Source organism: Lactuca serriola, chromosome 5 (assembly GCF_051521515.1).
Source record: "Lactuca serriola cultivar US96UC23 chromosome 5, Lser_US96UC23_V15, whole genome shotgun sequence".
Classification (NCBI taxonomy): domain Eukaryota; kingdom Viridiplantae; phylum Streptophyta; class Magnoliopsida; order Asterales; family Asteraceae; genus Lactuca; species Lactuca serriola.
This window is the reverse complement of record NC_136412.1, coordinates 74,037,576-74,052,188: the sequence shown is the minus strand read 5'-3', so window position 1 is coordinate 74,052,188 and position 14,613 is coordinate 74,037,576. Positions and strand designations below refer to the sequence as shown.

The window sequence follows — 14,613 nt, the reverse complement described above, 5'->3', positions numbered from 1 at the left end:
CAACACAATAATCTACAATTCGGATGAGGGATGCCTTAATCCAATTGTAAAATATTTGAAAGTAGGTAAATGATGATTTACCAATTTTTATTAAGTTTTAAATGAATTGAAATTCCTATATTCTTTTTGAGATTCATTGAACTTTTCAATGGCATATTTAATCTCGATTATGCCTTTCAAATTTGTGACTGAGATGCTGAGGATCACAAACAAGGTGTGAATAACCATGAAAATTAGCTTGGTACACTTATTGTTACAAATCATCCAATCAATGTGCCGATTAACCACACACGCTCCATTGATCGATGATTAACATCAGGCTATCCTTTGCCACACATTGGCAGTCCCAGATTAGTGTGTCGGTTAACCACACACGCTCCACTAACAACTTAACAAGGTGCAAAGTGCAATTTCATGGGTTAGCACCAAATTCAAATTTTTCCTAAGTAACTAAGATTGGGAGTTTGTAAGTGTTTAGTTACTTGGTATTTTCATTATACTTTTAATGAGAATTAATGTCCTATCCTACCTGTTTGGCTAACGACCCTCCACCAGTCAAGGAAGCGGTGGGTGAGAGTGGACACCCATTAAACCACCATTTTATGGGTAGTAACCTTATACCCCCTTATAGACCGGCTTCGTGAATGAGGACTACTAACGGTAAGACTGACCTTTTACTTATACATATATAATATATTAAAATTTTAATTTTATATAGTATAAGAGTGTATTTTAAACTTTTAAAATACTAGATGGTTTAATTTATTAATAAATTATACTCTTAATTTAATTAAAATTAAACCATGTCATTATGGAATTATTAATTCTCTTTTAATTATACACTTTAATCAACTTAATAAAGTCCATAAGGTTTAATTGAACTATTTAAAACATTTAGGTTATTAAAAATTCAAAATTAAAACTATTTAATTAATTTTTAAGTTATGAATCCAAGAGATGCATCTTTTGAAACCTTTCAATTAGTAGATGTTTTAGAATTCAATATTACAAATTAAAACCTTTTAACTAAACTTTTCAAATTCAAAAACTTGAGGGCAAGTTTTGAAACTCTTCAAAACCTTTTGGATTCCAACTTGATGACTAGTTTTGTAACCATCCAAGACTCTTGAATTCCATAACTTATGAGTTTAATGTTATTTTAATGGATGAGACTTTTCATGTTCCATAATTTGTGGACAAGTTATGGAAGTCATTAAAAAAATTTAGATCAATTTCAACAAATAGAATTATTATATACTAGGATTGATCTAATTTAACTCAGAAGGCAAGATAATTTGTCGCACCCCAAAACCGGAACGACGGAAACGTTCGGGGGTGGAGGACGTCATATCAAGTATCACGAGATATGTATATGGTAAGCAAGTAATGAACAACCATGTCATTTAGAAAGAAAGTGTTTACAATGTATGTGTTCACAAAACATAGAAGTCATAAACAAATAACAAAACAAGACTTGAAGCTATAATGCTCCATCTTCTGAAGTCCCAGCACGAGCATCTGTTTAATAGTCTCCTGAGAATACAAGTTATTTGAAAGAGTTGATCAGCAATTAAGCTGGTGAGTTCATAAGATTTTAGTGATGTGAGTAAGCTGTAAAGTGTTGTTGAAAATGTATATGTAAAGTGATGTAAGTTGTAAGTTCTGTTTTGAAAAGTTTGCCTGTTCCTCTAGAAGATCCTATATTTCCTACTTTTATGTAAGTTAAGTAAAATGACACTACAAGCCTTTCTATGCGTACTAAGTGGGTACAAGTTATATATACTTGGAGTAAATAAACAATCGATTGTGCGCATCTGCCCTCAACTCACAACCCAACGGGGTACAATAAGTAAGGCGGATAGCACACATTCCATTGGTTGTTAGATCGTTGTCATATATAACCTTGGTGTATTCACTTGTTACTCATGGAGTTATTTGTAATGGTTCCTTTGTATCTAATGGAGAGTTCTTTTAAGAAAAACTATATTTCTTATAGTAAAATATTGACTATGGTGATTACTTTTATAATAGCTTTGTTTATATTGCTATATATAATCTGATATCGGGTAGATAGTTAATTGGGGGAATCTGCCCTAAGCCCACATCCAACGGGAATAGGACGTCGGGGGAAAACACACATTTAGCTATCTATCGGATATTAGTTTTATATATAAACATGGTGTATAAACTAAGGTGTTATAGAGTTTACTCACTTAAAGTCTTTAAAACTGTACTGGCTTAATAAAATGGATTAAGCCCTTAACTGGGAAATCGCTAGTTTTGTATACCAAAAGTACTGACTTTGAAACGTAAGTTTTGTACTTAGAAAAACAGTGCATTGACTCTGTGTCCTATGACCTGATCCATACCTGGTACCCTTATGAGGACTTAATGTATACTAAGCATCAATATATATAGATTCGGGTAGATAATAGATTGGGTGACCTCGGTGTAAGCCCACATCCAACGGGAACAGGATGTACAGCGAAGAGCACACATCCTATTAGCTGTCGGAATCTACTTAGCATATATGTATCCTATAGTGTATACATTAAGGAATCATAAAGTTAGCATCATGGTCCTAACTTTTAAAAGTAGCCTTCAACCAAGACTTGACTGTTTTGAAAGTAGCCTTCTACCAAGACTCGACTATTTTGAAAGTAGCCTTCTACTGTTTTGAAAGTAGTCTTCTACCAAGACTCGACTGTTTTGAAAGTAGCCTTCTACTGTTTTGAAAGTAGTCTTCTACCAAGACTCGACTGTTTTGAAAGTAGTCTTTTACCAAGACTCGACTGTACGACTATTATTAATTAAATCTAATTTACCTTATCGATTATGTGAATAAGACACATGGTAAAGGTATTAATAATATTGTAACTAGAATTTTATATCCTTCTGTAATTGTCGTGATGACAATGTAAGTACTGTAGTATTTGTAATAAGTGACTACTTTAAGTACTATTGTGCCTTATTTGACGGTTAAGGCATAATGTGATGGCTAGATCCTATTCTAGACGCTCCCTTGTCAAGAGATTCGAGGAACTTCACGCGACCCCTACATGAGTGCAAGTCGTGAACATCCACATTACTATGATCATGTATACCCAATATAACTATCATAAATGTAGAAGTGATTCATTTGTATAGTTAGATCCTGAAAACGTTCCATGCTATAGCACCTTATTATGTTATGTTCTGCTATCGTGTATTGATATCTTATTTATGTAAATGTATTCTATGTAAGCGTATTGTATTTGTATAAAATTGTGAACTGAACTGACTCTTTGTGTGCTTCATTGTACTAGAAGTAATGAATGGCATTCTCCTAAACTATACCTATAATAGTTTACCAATGTTCTAACTATACTGATACTAAAAAGACTCATTTATCTACCAAGTTATGCTTATACTTTAAAACGGAGTTTTGTACAACTATAAAGTAACACAACCTTTAAAAGAGTTTTGAAATGTATTGAAAACTTATAAATGACATAAGTAATATTTTGAAAGATGTTTATAACAAAAATTTACACAATTATCATTGTGTTCAACTTGTATTCCCCCCCCCCCCCACCTTAAAACAATTAAAATAGTTTAAAAGATTCATTACAGGGTATGAACTCACCTGATGTGGGTGATTCAAACGAGTATGCACGTACGGATGAGAAGTTCCACGAATGAAGTCCTGAGACACAATAAGTCCTAAATGATATATAAGGACACATATTGACATGAATATAGTGTTTATAAACAACTATATGAAAGATAACACCTTCCGGGACTAGGAAACACCTTGACTAGGTGTTGGAATCACATGTGATTCAACAAAGGGAAGTGAAATGGCACTAAATGGTGTTTATGGTTTTGTAACCAACTCCACTTGAGTTTACGATGGTAAACCCATGAGTTTACGGTCATAAACTCATGGTACTTTGACCATATGGTGGTTTGAATTCCTAGAAGTCATATTGAAGCATCCTAACTTCAAGTCTTAGCCTTAGGAAGTGATTAGGGCAACATATCACCCCTTTATAGGGTTTACGGTTTTTGGACCATATGTCCTTGGGTTTACGGTAGTAAACCCATATGGTTTATGGTCAAATGAAGTTTTTAAGTCCTAAAAACTTCTAGATAAAGGTCTAGGCTAGTTTCTAAGCTTAATGGATGAGTTTGGGGCATCAAAACATGTCTAAGAGGTGTTTACGGTTTTAGGAGCTCCCCAAACCGTAAACACATATAAATGGGGTATTTTTGTGGTTTTCATGTGCTAAACACATCAAAAGAAGGTTCTATGTTTGCTTCTAAGGTTTGGCAAGAGTTTAGGGGCACTTTGGCACACTTTTAGCACCCTTATTAGGGTTTACGGTCCAAGGAGATTCTTGGACCGTAAACACATTATCTTTGTGATATTTGGGTGTTTTCTTGATGATCTTTAGGTTTAAACATGTTAAGGGTTGTTTGTATGCTTGTTTCCAAGGTCTAAAGGGACCAAGGGCACATTTAAGCTCCACTTTTAGTGTTCACGGTCCAAGAAGATCTTCTTGGGCCATGAACATCTTGTCCTTGAGGTATTTTGATGATTTCTTGATGTTTAACACTTGATCTAAACATAATAGGGCTAGAAACACTTACTAGTTGAAGATCTTGAAGAAAAACGGGATGATACTTGTGAGAGAAATGGCTTTAGTCTTTAGAATTGTGAAAAAGTGATTAAAATTTCTAAGTCTCACTTATATAGTCTTTTGGGTTTACGGTCCCAATACCATTTTGGACCGTAAACTCAAAAATCTTGAAGTTTTGGGCACTTATTGCTACATAATACATCCTAGGGTATCCACTCTCCTGATATCTTCTGAAGCACTAACTTTAAAACACTCAAACTTATTCCAAAAAGTTCGAAAGTTAGTAGAAATAGTTTTAACTCATATTGAAGTGGATGGTTGAACATAATGGAAAGTTTTGGGTTGTCACATAATTCATATCAACAATTTACAAGTAACTTTGATTATCATATAACCAACAATTATCTTAAAACTTTGACAATTATCTTTTCATTGGATGAGTATAATCACTACCATATCAGAAAAATTAGTTTTGATGATACAAAACAGTTTGTGGTAGTGATCCCAATCCAATATAGACCAAAAAACCGAAAATATGCCATCTTCCAGTGCAACTCGTCGAGCTAGGCTTTGGACTCGTCGAGTTCACCATGAACTTTTCGAGTTCATCAACGGCCTCGGCGAGTTCAGCCTGGCAGAAGGGCATTTCAGGTTTTTCAACTTTGAACAATTTCGAAATGCAACTATATAACAGAAAACTACCCATGACTCTGATACCACTGTTGGGTTTTGTGTACTTTAACACTCCTATGGTGCACATACAACCCTAATAACTTTGGATTTAAGTTTTTGTGACATCCCCATTTTCACGGCCAGAAAAGATCGATTTGTTTATGCTTTTTTTTTTATATATAAAATCAGAGTAAATCCTTTTTATTAAAAGAGTTTCGAAATTTGTTCCCAAAACAAAATATGATAAAATTTATCAAAACGTTTCTCAAAGAGAATGTATTTTCATTAAATAATAAAACCTCGGGATGTCATGTTCCGATACAGACCAAAAGCATAAACAATATAAAATAGACCTTACAACAGTTATTTATAACTACTGGTCTATAATCCAAAATCTCTCATCAAATCCACCAACTTATACTCTTGTGCCATTACCTGTAATACAAAGAAAACTGAGTGGGTCAGGCTTGGGAGCCTGGTGAGCATATAGGATTTCCAACCCACAATAATAAATATATTATATTCAATTATCAAACAATCAACCCAAATACCCATCTCCATATCTCCTTTATTTTCTCAAGGGTTTACCCTAAGAACCAACTATCCTTCATTCATTCATTCCTAAGGATTTACCTAAGGAACTGGCACAAAGTCCATTTGCTACCACGGTTTATACAATAGGCACTACGTCACATAGTCACCAGGGTTCATATGATAGGCACTACGTCTCATAGTCACCAGGTTTTACACAACAGGCACAAAGTCATATCGTCACCAAGGTTTATCAAATAGGCATGAAGTCGCATCGTCACCAAGGCTTACTCAATAGGCACGAAGTCGCATCATCACCAAGGCTTACTCAGTAGGCACGGAGTTGCATCGTCACCAACTATTCCATCTACCCATGTTCTACCCAACATTTTTGTAGATATAAATACAAACGCAATTTAAATCATTTAACACCCGAATAAAAACATCAATTCAAAGCCCATCTCAAATAGAAAAATAATATATAACACATTGCACGTATTTTATAGCTAATACTTTATATTTATGTGTTAGAAGAAAGTAACTATACACTCACTTGATCAGAGGATGATCGGATAGCGCTACGGCTTATAGAAGTAGTATTCTTCGGTGAAACCGGGAGATCTTCACAAAAACCAAGCTTCTCGCGGGCAGAGCTTCGTCTCGGGAATTTCACTTCTCGGGATCTTCGGGGCTTCGAGACTTGCTTCGGGTCTCAGGAATGATACCGGGGCTTCGGGGTATTTCTTGCACGCAAAACGAGGTAAAAATGCGGGAGAAAGGGAAGAATGGAGCACCAAAACTTGGCTGCACTCGACATCTATTTATAGGGGATGAAACCCCGAATTATGTTGGGCATAATCTTTAGTTACGCTGGGCGTAACCTGGATAAGGTTGCTGACTCCCCCCCTTTGGATAATATCGAAATTTATAATTAAATTTAATAATTTAATTATTTAATAAAATTAAAAAATTCATATCTTCCTCATATGAACTCCGGTTTAGACGTTTTTTATATCCACGTGTAAGTGAGACTACGCTCTACAACTTTCGTTTAGACTCTGTCGGCTAATTTTGAATTTATTTTTATTATTTATTTTTAGTAGGCGGGGACAAGAAACTCCGTTGTAAATTCATAACTTCTTCATCCGACGTCCGTTTTCGTCTGTCTTTTTACCGTTGCACTACTATCAACAAGATCTTTGATTCTCGTTTAGATTGTTTCGGCTAAAAACCGCTCGATCTCAAATCGAGTATTCGGGGTGCATACCGCTAAGTCGAAACTTAGAAACATCACAACTTCCTCATACGAAGTCAGATTTGGACATTCTTTTTATGCCCACTCACGGTTTAACAAACTCTACGACTCTCGTTTAGATCGCTAGGCTAAATATTGCTCTAACGTAAATTTACTTTTTACATCGCGCTGTGTCGTGCCGGTTCTGTCGCGAAACTTTGACAGGTCATAACTTATTCGTTTTAACTCGGATTTCAGTGTTCTTTATATGTACGGAATCCTTGTAACATATACTACAACTTATTTAAGATTATTCCTTAAAAATAATCTTCCATCAAAAAGTCATTTTTGACGCTTATTGTCATTAAATTGATTAGCCCTAATCTACGGGCGTTACAGTTTTCTATAGTTATACATGCAATAAAATTTCCAAAGCATGAAGCCTACAACTAGCATACAATTTTGGTACATGAATCATAAAAGTAGTTAGAATAATACATCTTTATTGTAGCTTGTAGTTTTGGCCTTTCAAGAGTTTAGCACCTCAAGTGTGATGCCTCAAATGGTTCACAAACACAATGAACAAAGGAGGACTTTGAGAGAGAGGCTAGACGCTCCAAAATTGGCTATCTCTCTTCCTAGAACTCTTAGGGCCAATTTTAGCTAAGGGATAACACATATATATTGTAGGATTCAAAGAGTCATGGGTAAACCCTAATCCATACACTTAGGTTATGATCCATATCTCATGTGGGCTAAGTCTTCATGGATACCTACATAAACTTAGACCATCATGGATCAATAGCCCAAACAATATATATCACTGATTTACATAATTAGTCTCCGTTAATTTAATTAGTCTCTTTTGATTACTAAATTAATTCCAAATTAATTATTGATCAATACTAATTAAATATTATGATTTCTCAATTAATATATTATACTTATAATATATTAGTAAATCAAATATCCATCCTATCAGATTGTTCTGGTGAAGGCAACCCAAATGGACCATGTTACTCTCGGGTCAAGTACATACCAATTATAGTTATGGACTTAGACAACTAATCCAACATAACATTCACAAGGTTGGCAGACAGTTGTGGGAGTGTTGTAAGACTACGGGGTAGCCGTGGCATACACAAGGATGATAAGTTGCCAGGGAAGTGATGTAAGTATGTGATGTAGTCATTGCATTCACCAGATTAAGGTAGGCCATGGTAGGAGTGGTTCTTGGGGTTGAACGAAGATCAACACATGCCTAGGTCAAGGCGGACAGTATTGTCGGAGGATTACTCTTTGTTTGGGTTGATGATCTGTGGATCCAAGGCGAAGCTAGGCCTATAACAAAAATCATTTGGGTGAGAACTGTGGGCGAGGCCCGTTCTATTGTTCAGGCTAGGTGAGACCTATGGGTGAGTCCTGTAGGCTTAGGATAGGGTGGGTGAGACCCGATGGAAATTGGATTAAGAAAGGTACTAGATCACGTTTACTATGGGATAACTCTATGGTTAGTGGGTTGTATCAGTGTGATGGTTAGGCTGGGTAGCCCTTATCAGCTAGACTCTTAGTCGGAACCTTGTGGTGGGACCAGGCGTGAGATTGTCAGTCTCCATGGTTGATTGGGGAATTTATATCTTAGTTCAGTGGGAGGTCACCATGGAATCAGAAGATTTTGGTAGATGCTAGTGCGAGTCTTTGGATTTCGAATTGTGAGTTATGTTTAGGTTAGCACAAAGGGTTGGAACTCGCGTTGGGAATCGCCTTTTTATTTTATGAAAGATCTTTTCAACAATAAGGTATGGTAAAGGATTCTTCCTGCTAAGGGTATCAATTGGACAATTTAGGATCTGAAGGATGTCTTTCAGTTCAAATTGCAGAGGGGGAATCTAAAAATGTGTTTCGGAATGGTTCTACCTATGTGGAGGTCTGGTAAAGTATTGGGGGTTTCGAACTTATAACAATAAAGTGTTGGTTTTTCCATATTGAATAAGTTAGTGGATCAATAGTTCATTCTCTATCAGGGTGTATGAGTAATGCTATGATTGGGTTTCGATGGTAGCATTAGAAGGTCGCTATAAGCATGAGTCAACTTTTCGTCGAAGCAGGGTTCGAGAGGAACTTGACAGATCATCTGATTTGCTGGAAGGTAGTAAGGAGTGATTTCAAGTATGGAATCTAATTTAAGCGGAGGAGAGTTGTAACACCCTATTTCGAGTCGTTCCATATTTCTGGGTCGTAACTCGAAGATCAATTATCATAAGGCTTCGGGCCTTAGGGAAGGAGAAGTTTAGACCGTTTTGGATGTGCGTAATGTAGATTATGTGATCCAATGGTTTGGCTTGTACTTTGGATCCCAAGGGTATAATGAGAAAAGTGATGTTTCAGACTTATTTTATGAATTAAGGATTTTAGTTCGATGTGTTTTAAGTTAAAAGTAATTAGATAGGGTTGCAAAGCTACTAAATACCTTTTTGTGGATATAAAGATTCTTGAAATCGAAGTTGAAATGAAAATGTTATGATCGTTTGAAGTTAGGACGGTTATGGGTATATCCGCGTACGATGGGCGTATGTGGAAGAATGCTGGGCATACTAGGGTATCCCTGAGTACGCTGAGCGTACACGATAAGTGCCCAAACCTTATTTTCATGGTTTGAGCCCTATTTAAGCTCCTTAACTTCCCCAAACCCATTCCATTCTCAGCCTCCTCCTCTCCAACACCCTCCTTTGAAACCCAAACCCTAGTTTGAGTCTTATGAGCAAAACTAAGGTGTTTTAAGTGCTTTGGAGTGTTCTTGGTGCATCTTGGAGAAGAAGGAGCTCATTGGAGAAGTTTTGGTTGCATTCGACCTTGTAGATCTAGACTTTGTTCACATTAATATTTCTTCTAGAGGTATAAAGTTTGAAATTTGATGATGCATCTTATAGGTCTAGCTAGTCTTGGGTGTTATGAGCTTTTGGTCACTTTAGTGCATAAAGTTTTGATCTTGAACGTTTGTGACCTTGTTATGGATAAAATTGAAAACTTCATCCATCTAAACATCATACCGATTCAGATCTAAAGGCTTGAGAGTTGGAATTAATGGATTAAGTTGGATATGATGCACTTTTGCTCCCTTTGAGATTAAAGACTAGATCTTGGTTGTTTAGACCATTCTAATGGATTACGTTGGAAACTTTATTCATTATGAAGCTATTAAGAGCCATAAGAATGTAATCTTGGTCCTTATTTTTCCTCCATGCATGTTCTAGGATGTATTAATGAGTTAAGAACTTAGGGTTTTTGGTATTGAGCACTTCTTAGCCCTGCAAAATCATAAAGTTGGACACTTTATGACTTAAGATGTTATTTTGAGACTAAAGTAGCCTTTGGTCGAAAAGACTTAATAGAATAAGCTCTTAAAAAGAAGAAGTGAAGATAGTTAATGTACGTTGAGCATACATTAGCGTGCACCATGCATACGCGATGAGAGGCCAGATTGTTGATCTTGAGTACGTATAGCGTACAAGTTGAGTATGCTGGGCGTACTTAACCGAGTCAACTCAGATGAGTTTTGACCTTTTGACTATTTAACTTTCGACTTGACCAGAATTTTGACTAATCTGACCTAAGGGTATTTTCGGTATGTTGAGTTGGTGTGTAAGTTTTGGTCATTATTTATTGTAATGGTGATCGGTTGAGTTGGTATTTGGAGTAGCATGTGGTAGCAGTTATTTCGTCTGACTGTAAGGTGAGTGTCCTCACTGTACCTATATGTTGAAGGCACAAATACCGTCCCACTAGGATCTGTTATGCTAGTTGTGTTTGTGACTTTTGCATGGTATGTTGGGCTGGGCCCATGGATCAGGAAGGATAGGCCCAATGTATGTTATGAAGGATGCTAGCTGTCTCTGTGACTCTTGCATGGTATGTCGGGCTGGGCCTAATGTGAGGGATAAGCTCAATGGTATGTACAGTATGTGATATTTTGGGGAACTCACTGAGCATTGTGTATACAAGTTTATGGTTATGGTTTCAGGTACTTCCAGTTCAAAAGGGAAGGGCCCAAATTGATCGCAGGGCATCCACCCATGTTTCCATAACTAGATGATTTTTGGATTGTTTTATGATAACTGTTACACATTTACTTTACCTGTTGTAATATCTTCACAAGGGTTGTGGTATTCTCGTGATTGCTTTATAAACTCTTCTATTAACTATTTGATTGTAGATGGATTCGTTTTCATCATGGGTCCTTGAGAATCAAGGATTTTCCTTGTGGTCACATTTACCCCATCATAGAAGATCAAAATTTCTTGTTACACATTAAGATCGTGTTGAGGGCAGTGCATTAGCATTCCCTTGTATCTCTCCTAAGCTTCATACAAAGATTCACTATCGTTTTGTTGGAAGTTTTCTATTTTCTTCTTGAGTGTGGCTATTGTCGAAGGAGGGCTGAATTATTCAGTGAATGCACTGTGAAGGTTGGTCTAGGTTGTGATCGTTCCAGGTGTAAGTGACTTTAACCAAAATTTAGCATATCCTATAAATTTGACTGGAAGCATCCTTAGTAGCACTGTTTTTGTGAAATATTTGGAACAATGAAGTGGTTTGAAATTTTCAACACCGCTTCAATGTGTCTAAAGGCATCTTCATGGTCCTTCCCAGAAAATGGAATATCCTTGAGCATTGAGAGGATATGTCCCTTGAGCTCAAAGTTTGTCATGGTAGGAATTTCTGGTGGAACGAGACCCGACTCGTTGTCATTACACATCTGCCCTTTATACTCCTCCATCATCATTGTTGTGATGTCCACCATCTCTTCTACTTCTCTTTAGACCTCTTCTTCGTCTGATTCATTCTCTGTTTCTAGTTTGTACTCGATTCCTTTCTTGTCGGGATTCTTCTCAAAGCTTTCAAATTTGTCTGTTTGAAACTTGCTACTCGGATCTTCGACCTTTTTATCTTTCTTTTTGTGGAATGCGGCTTTTGGATCTTCTAGTGGTGGAACTATCAGAAAATTTGATGTCTTGGTCATATATTAATGAAACAAAACAAAACAAAAAGACGTAAAAACAAACTAAAAACTAAAAATTGAGAAACTGAAAAATACAGAACTCATATCGTAACAGAGGCTCAGTCACATCGTGGTTACTGATAAATAGAAAAAACTAATTTAATGCAAAAAATAAGCTTTTTTCACTTTTTACCCCACAAAAGGATTGATTAACCTAAAGCAATTAATTTAAAAACTTAAATAAGCCGTTTCCCGACAACGACAACAAAAACTTGATGTGCAAAATTATACCTACCAGTTTTAAGTTTATAAGCTAACAAAGCATAACTACTAATGAACTTATAGACAGTTTACCTAGTCTGTTTATAGCATAGAAAAGTAAGCCGGGTGTCGATTACATGGAACATTATTTAGATAATAAAATCACTACTAAGAATTAATTTAAGAAAAACAATTATGAGTGGAGTTTTTTTTTATCTGATTTTGCAAGTTCATATTAACTTAATTTACTTAATTTATCTAAAAACTAAAACAATCAAATAAATAAAGACGGTTGTAATCAATAGAATAAAGACATTTTTGTTTAGCTTTGAATCACCGTTTTTCATATAGTTAGTTTCAAGAGATGGATTAATTTCAGTTGGTTGCCAATATATAAGTTATTAGAAGTCTTGGTCCGATCTCCTAATGTTTTCACCAATTTATGAGCTACTATGTAATGGTCTTACACAAGTGGACACTAAATTGATTATTAAGATTATTGGGCAACGTAGGATACATCTAAGATTAATTATCTATGATCTAGACAAATAACCTAAACACAATTATTATCCAATTATGTTCACTAGCATAGTTAAAGCTACTATCTTTATTACCTATTCTAGGATTCGGTCAACCACTAGCTCTAACAATTTAAGATTCATAAACAACTACGTAAATAAGTTCATGCAATTAAAGTGATCATTCAACTCAAACTTGAAGATGTAAGCAATAAAGATTGAAACCATTAACATGATAGGCTTTAATATATAAAACACAAGCTAAACCAACTTCATAAATCCATGAAAAGTAGAGACTAACACATAATCTTAGGGTTCAACATTACTAATTGAAAATCTAATGATTTAGCTTATAATTGCATAAAAGAAAAATATAATCACATGAAAAACTAAACTAGACATGACTAGAATGATGTAAACCAAATGATAGATGTCAATTCCTTGCAACAATCTTTTGATCTATTAATCTCAAATCTTCTCCTTCCTTCCAAGGGTTCTTAGAAGGTTAATTTTTGCAGGTTTTCAGTCCATAATTAATCTATTTTCTCTAGATTCTCCTCCCTAGGTTTCAAAGTTGATATAAGGTCTATGACATTCCCAATTTTCACGGCCAGAAAAGACTGATTTAATTATGCTTATTTAATTCAAGGTATTCTTTTGAAAAGATTATTTATACGGAGTTTGTTCGAAAATTTCATAATGATAACATAAAAATTAATTTTGAAGAATAATGTTTTATTTATATTAAAAACCTCGGGATGTCATCGTCAATATAGAAACATAAGCATAACGAAATATTATAGGCCTTACAATAATTAAACTAGTGGCCTAAAACCCCTTGAATCTCTCAATGGTATGTATCATATAACGCAACCTGTGATACAAGAAACTTAGTGGGTTAGGTTGGGAAATCTGGTGAGTACATAGGGTTTTCAATCCACAATAATATAATTTATCGTTTTTATAAACATATAAGTCACACCAAACAGTTAACCCAATGTCCCATTCCTGTTACTCTCTTCTCTCTCTCTCTCTCTCTCTCTCTGTCACTCTTACTCAATAGGTTCTATTTCAAGGGTTCTATGCTAAGGATTACTGTAAGAAATGAGTATAAAAATATTGCTTAAGGAATTTCCTAGCATTACATGTCGGTAAGGTAACCATGGGAAAATAAATTACTCAAATGAACCCATAATCCATACTCTCGGTGTGTGTGATTCATTAACACCTACATATTGCAATTCCGCTAGTGTTCCACTAGACTATCTAGAATAGTCTGTGGTCATCATTAATACTCTGCTTTGTGACTGGTCTCGGTTGGGCCTGGTCTCTTGCCATATCTCTGGCATGGTCTCCTACCACTATTCTATCTCTAGTATGGTTTCTTACTATTATTCTATCTCTGGTATGGTTTCTCACCATTATTCTATCTCTGGTAGGGTTTCTCACCATTATCTCTTTTCTTATAGTATCTAATTATTATCTCACTTCTCTTATCTCTTTCTACCCATCCTACCCAATATATTATGAGTATGGAAAAATACATATATAATATTTTAGGAAAAATCGTTATCTCATGTAACACAGATATCAGGAACTCAAATAATAAGAACATATAAGATTCATGCAAATTAAATACTTGATATCTATGTGTAAGCTGAAGGTAAATATGCACTCACTTCTTAAAGTGATTACTTGAAACTTGGACAACGCTTCGATTCTAGCAACTGACTTTTCCTTTGATGTAACCTAGTATCATTATCACTAGGTCTTAGT

At 35.4% G+C, this 14,613-nt stretch overlaps 1 non-coding gene across 1 annotated transcript; it reads left to right on the top strand.

The window, feature by feature from the left end:
* Nucleotides 1-11,370: 11,370 nt before the first annotated feature.
* Nucleotides 11,371-11,477, top strand: LOC145055981 (small nucleolar RNA R71). Its single transcript, XR_013685523.1, has one exon. It is a non-coding gene; the product is annotated as a small nucleolar RNA R71 (small nucleolar RNA).
* The last annotated feature ends 3,136 nt before the right edge of the window (nt 11,478-14,613 follow it).